Genomic DNA, 6,569 nt, shown 5'->3' on the forward strand with positions numbered 1-6,569 from the left:
CAGAAGCATAGTCTTCGAAAGGACTAGCTATCCCCCTCTTATTCCGGCATTCTGCAGTTCAGTCCACATATGATAGCCTTATTCTAGTTGATACCAATGCATACATATGTAGTGTAGCTCCTTGCTTGCGAGTACTTTGGATGAGTACTCACGGTTGCTTTCTCCCTCTTTCCCCCCTATCCCTTCTACCTGGTTATCGCAACCAGATGTTGGAGCCCAGGAGCCAGACGCCACCTTCGACGACGACTCCTACTACACCGAAGGTGCCTACTACTACGTGCTGCCCGCTGACGACGACCAGGAGTAGTTTAGGAGGATCCCAGGCAGGAGGCCTGCGCCTCTTTCGATCTGTATCCCCGTTTGTGCTAGCCTTCTTAAGGCAAACTTGTTTAACTTATGTCTGTACTCAGATATTGTTGCTTCCGCTGACTCTTGTGCCTTCGAGCATTTGTATTCGAGCCTTCGAGGCCCCTGGCTTGTAATATAAAGCTTGTAATATTTTAATTTGTGTCTAGAGTTGTGTTGTGATATCTTCCCGTGAGTTCCTGATCTTGGTCGTACACATTTGCGTGCATGATTAGTGTACGGTCAAATCGGGGGCGTCACAATTAGGACCCTTGATCCTTCAACCATTATGAGATTTCAAGGCAGATAGTGCAACTTGTACTGTTTACCTTGATTAAATCAATGCCTTCTGTAGCTTAAGGTTTAATTAGCAGACTACTAATGCTTTGGTAATCTCCTTTCTGAATTCCATACTTGGTACAACAATGTTCCTCACCCGGTTACCCCGAACTGGTGGAATATAAGAAGGATCAGAACTGGGACACAATGTCCGTCGATTATCTTGTTTTCCCTGGAGGCGGAACTCAATTCAAATATGATGTTGCAAGATACATACAGTTTGTAGAACAGGTAGATATTACTATGCCACCTTGATCTACATTTGAACATATTAACTTTGCAAGAAAATTCCAAGTACTTATATTGCCAAGTAAGTTCTGTGTACTTGTGAATGCAGATGCTTCTTGTGTGTATGTTTGCCGATGTTCAGTATTTTCTTTGGTAACATTGAGACTTTAGGAGTGAATATACACGATATGCAATCACATCCAACAGTAATAACACCAGTTGTAAAATAAAACTATTGTATTTGTTTCAGTTGAGATCCTAAACTATATTAATATGTTATATAGCCAGCTTCATGTTAACATGTTCCTGCTTTTTCTTGCGGTGAAGTCAAGAGCTTTTTATTTATTATCAAGTTCTGGATACAATCAGCCTTTTGTTAGTTTCATGTTGTTAGTTTGACCCTGTTTTAACAAGCAGAATTTAGAAAAAAAATGTACTAATGCACACAAGAAGAGGGGATAACAGAGGATGATGGTGATGTGGATTATAACATTTCCCCCTGCTCATATGGAAACAATATTGAGGATACCACCCTCCCTACCCAAATATTATGTGCAGTTTTTCTCACTTATTCTCTAAAAAAACTGCCGCATAAATCTATTTTAATTTAAGCAAATCAATCTATGCTTTTTCCTAGGTGCTACGTGACTTCACTGGTCGCATTATTGATTGAGATTTTGAGTATGAAAACTTCACAAAAATGGTTCGCTTGCTATCGTCTTGATGATCTTGAATTTTAGTTTGTTCTTTGAATTTACGGTTTCAAATTTTATCCCGCTTGATAAGTTTGAACTTTGGTCGAAGAACTTGGCTATTCTTGTTCTGATTGTTGACACATGTACTCAGTTGACTACAAGCATGTCATTCATATGATTGATACAATACATTGCCTGCTTCATTCTGTTGGAAGAGGGATAGGTGTGCCTTAATGCAGACTTTATATGCATCCTTGGTAGAATAATGTATGCATGTAGTGATGCAACTACGTGTACAAATCTGGGAGAACATGCATTCTTTCTCCCCTTTCTAGCAATTTACCACCACATAGTGGTTGTCCCAGGCATGTGTTTTTCCTAGATGCATGTGATGTTCCTTTCTTTTTCTCCCTGACTTGTTTATGGGCCTCTAGAGAAATTTATTCAAGGAATTGTTTTCAAAGGATCTATTCTAAAGAACTCTTTTTTTTACTCCTGGATAGGCACAAAAAATCACGTGCTACAAAGGCTAGCTTCATAGTGTCCATGGCATGTTGATGGCTAGCTCTACTGCGTGTAAAAAACCGGAATTCAATCATTTTTTCTCTTTTCTAGAAAGATAAGAACAATATCCAGTGTGATTCTCTTCTTATGTACCAGCTTCAGCTTGGAGCTCGAAGGCTGCTACTATTACTTCTTGCGCTATTATTTGGCAACCTACTGCTGCAGTCTCCAGAGATGACACCATTAGTATGGGTCAGTTGCATTGGTGACGCTGAGCACAAAGCTGTAAATCCACTCCCTTTTGCTCTGGACTGTGTATGTGGTAAGAACTTGTACCCTACTATAACACTTCTCCCCGCCTGCACAAACAGCTCGTCCTCGAGCTGTAAGGTGGGGAAGCGCTTGCGGAACTCCTTGAGGTGATCAACCAGCGTCAAACACCTTCTCGACAGCTGGGGCGGCCAGGTCGGCGGCGACGGTGTCCTCCGGAATGTAGTCTACAACCTCCAGGTAGAAGAGTCGCGGGCAAGCATGGCCGGGCGTGTAGGGCCCGTCGCAGTTGAAGCACAACCCTTGGCGGCGACGCTCGAATAGCTCGGCTGAGGTGAGCCGGCGGAACGGGCGCACCGCGGTCACGGCGAGGGGTGCCGCAGAAGGCTGTGCAGGCCGACCCTGTGCGGAATCCGGTCCGGGTAGCGACCCAGCGGTCCGGGATGGTGATTCTTGCTGGATGGCCACCGCGCGGCGCTCGAAAGCGCGGGCGTATGTAACATCCCAAATTTTCAATTTGGAATGTTATACATTAGATCATCATGCATATCATATTTTATTTTGCATTTTGGTTGATCCTAGAAATTCTACGCAACTCAATGACCCACGGAGAGTTGGGGATTTCGTTATTTTCATTTTTGAGTTCTCTCAAATTTTGAGAATAGGATCATTTGAGTTTATTTATTTTATCATCAATTATTTCTATTACAAAAATATGAGAGAGGGAATAAAATGATTTTCCCAAAATAAAGAAATATTGAGGATTTAATAATAAAATCAAATAAGATTTTATTTCGGAGTTTTTTGGTGTTTTATTTGAATTTAGGAAAAATATGCGTTTTTCAAAATTGCATTTAGGGCCCGAATAAATGTTCACCTTGCGCGGCTTGATTTTAGAAGCCCGTGAAAATTTATTTCGGAATTTTTGGAGTCCGTTTAGTATTTCTTTTTATTTTTCTTCCGAGCGGAGTAAAATAAAAAAAATGAATTGACTTCGGGCCGTACCCGAGCGGGACACCGCCCGGGGGCAGCCTTTAAATAGCGCCGCCCCGAGCCGCCCCAGCCCATTAGCCTCGCCTCAATCCGCGCGCGCCGCCGCCGGATTTCTGCCGTTGAGGTTCGTCGCGCCTCATTTTCCGTGCCGAAAAAAAGAGAAAAAAAATATTCGGCGTTCGTCGTTGTTCTTTTTCTTGGATTAAATCCGCGATTTTTCTGATCGCGATTCCTGATCCGATTTTCGTTTTAGTTTAACTTTTTGCTCGTTTATCGAAATCACGCGATTCAAGCGCCTAGGGATTCGTCTCGAAATCCTTTATTCGTTTAACGAACTTAAACAAGTTTTTGCTACTGTAAAATTTGCCCTAGATCCAGATTACTAGAACGAAGTTGTTTTCTTTCGCCGTTTGACTTTCGTTGCTTCGTTCGATTTGATTCTTTTTGCCAACCGGAGTTCTTAAGTTGAACCTTCTGGTTAGATCTCTTATTTGAGTTTTACCTATGCATTAGATGAGTACTTATTGTATGCTTGTTTGTTTGTCTGCGATAGAATACCCGGAGTGCGCAGCCTGTTACTTCGAATCGTTAGGTTTCGCGGATCATCAACAAGGCAAGTAACACTTTAATCATACCTTTTCTGCTACCCAGATTTATTGCATTAGATCAATCCTCACACATTGCATGATTAGGATCTAATTAAATTGTGGGATGGGAAGTAGATGAGGTAGTACATATTACCTGTTTATTATCAAACCTTTGGAAGTTACTTCTACGTTTGCTTATTATGCCATGCTATGCTAGTAGACGTGGATTGGGTGAGTGAAATCCATGACAGATGTGAGATTGTTAATTAATGGTTTATCTAAGGTGGCAACTTAAACACACATCTGGGTGGATTGAGGCACCTGGGTATTCCAGGACTTGCCTGTTTTTTTTTTGACCGCCACCCAGGCTCAAAGTGATCATGAGACTATTCATACTAAAAATTTCCGTGTGCAGCCACAAGCTATTATGGGCTCTAGCATAGTTGACTAAGTCGTGCGAACTCTTACAGTGGTAGACTAGCAGATGTAGGGGATGTAGGTGGTACGGTCTACCTATCGTAAGGTGCTAGCGCTTCTGAAAGACTATGTCTTGGTCATCCGTCTTCTCAAACCCCATGTAGTGCGAGAAACCAAACGGAGGCGATCGAGTCTTGTGGGGAAAAATGCGCAAACCTCTGCAGAGTATAATAAACTAATCATGGTTAGCCGTGTCCCCGGTTATGGACATCTTGAGTATCTAGTACTTGGATTTTCATGTGAATCTCAACATGTTACCCTAAATTAATTTTGTGGGCTTTGTTTAATGATGATGCTTAATTGGGATTGAAAATGCTGTCAACCATTCTCAATGTTTAACAACCACCATGATAGTTAAATAAATCTATTCCTTTGAAGTAGGGAAAAATTGGATTTATGCAAAACTGTAACCATAGAGCTTTCCACCAGCCAAATATGCATATAGTATAGCTGTTTCATTCCATTATTCTCTATGTGTTACCTTGTCAACATATTCCATGTGCTGACCCGTTTCGGGCTGCAACGTTAATGTTGCAGACTTTTCAGACGATGATTAAGGAGTTTTTAGGTCGTGGTTCTATACTTAGTGATGCCGTTGGAGTTGATGGACTCACTTATCTTTCAAGCCTTCCGCTGTTATCGTTATTAGATGGCCTTAAGCCATATTTATTTGTAATAAGTTCTCTATGGAGACATTCGATGTAATAAGTGTGTGATTGCTACTCTGCTATAAATCCTCCGAGTACTGTGTGGTGTCAACATTACTGATCCAGGGATGACACCGGAACACAGAGATCAGACTGTTTGAGGTCTGGTCGCTACAGTGTAGTACATGGCCGACTAGAGATCCTGAGGTCCCTGAAGCTCCACGTCCATGCTTCCTAACATCCATTGTTGACTTGTTGTCTATGCTTATTTGTCCCAGGCTCCTGAAGGAAATATGCCCTAGAGGCAATAATAAAGTTATTATTTATTTCCTTATATCATGATAAATGTTTATTATTCATGCTAGAATTGTATTAGCAGGAAACATAATACATGTGTGAATACATAGACAAACAGAGTGTCACTAGTATGCCTCTACTTGACTAGCTCGTTAATCAAAGATGGTTATGTTTCCTAACCATGAACAAAGAGTTGTTATTTGATTAACGAGGTCACATCATTAGTTGAATGATCTGATTGACATGACCCATTCCATTAGCTTAGCACCCGATCGTTTAGTATGTTGCTATTGCTTTTCTTCATGACTTATACATGTCCCTATGACTATGAGATTATACAACTCCCGTTTACCGGAGGAACACTTTGTGTGCTACGAAACGTCACAACGTAACTGGGTGATTATAAAGGAGCATTGCAGGTGTCTCCAAAGGTAGATGTTGGGTTGGCGTATTTCGAGATTATGATTTGTCACTCCGATTGTCGGAGAGGTATCTCTGGGCCCTCTCGGTAATGCACATCACATAAGCCTTGCAAGCATTACAACTAATATGTTAGTTGTGAGATGATGTATTATGGAATGAGTAAAGAGACTTGCCGGTAACGAGGTTGAACTAGGTATTGGATACCAACGATCGAATCTCGGGCAAGTAACATACCAATGACAAAGGGAACAACGTATGTTGTTATGCGGTCTGACCGATAAAGATCTTCGTAGAATATGTAGGAGCCAATATGGGCATCCAGGTCCCGCTATTGGTTATTGACCGGAGACGTGTCTCGGTCATGTCTACATTGTTCTCGAACCCGTAGGGTCTGCACGCTTAAGGTTACGATGACAGTAATATTATGAGTTTATGCATTTTGATGTACCGAAGGTTGTTCGGAGTCCCGGATGTGATCACGGACATGACGAGGAGTCTCGAAATGGTCGAGACGTAAAGATTGATATATTGGAAGCCTATGTTTCGATATCGGAAGTGTTCCGAGTGAAATCGGTATTTTACCGGAGTACCGGGAGGTTACCGGAACCCCCCCGGAAGCTATATGGGCCTTAGTGGGCTTTAGTGGAAAGGAGAAAGGGGCAGCCCAAGGTGGCTGTGCGCCTCCCCCCTTCCCCTAGTCCTATTAGGACTAGGAGAGGTGGCCGACCCCCTCTCTCTCTTTCCCCCCTCAAGGAATCCTATTC

This window comes from Triticum dicoccoides, chromosome 5A, assembly GCF_002162155.2.
Source record: "Triticum dicoccoides isolate Atlit2015 ecotype Zavitan chromosome 5A, WEW_v2.0, whole genome shotgun sequence".
NCBI lineage: Eukaryota > Viridiplantae > Streptophyta > Magnoliopsida > Poales > Poaceae > Triticum > Triticum dicoccoides.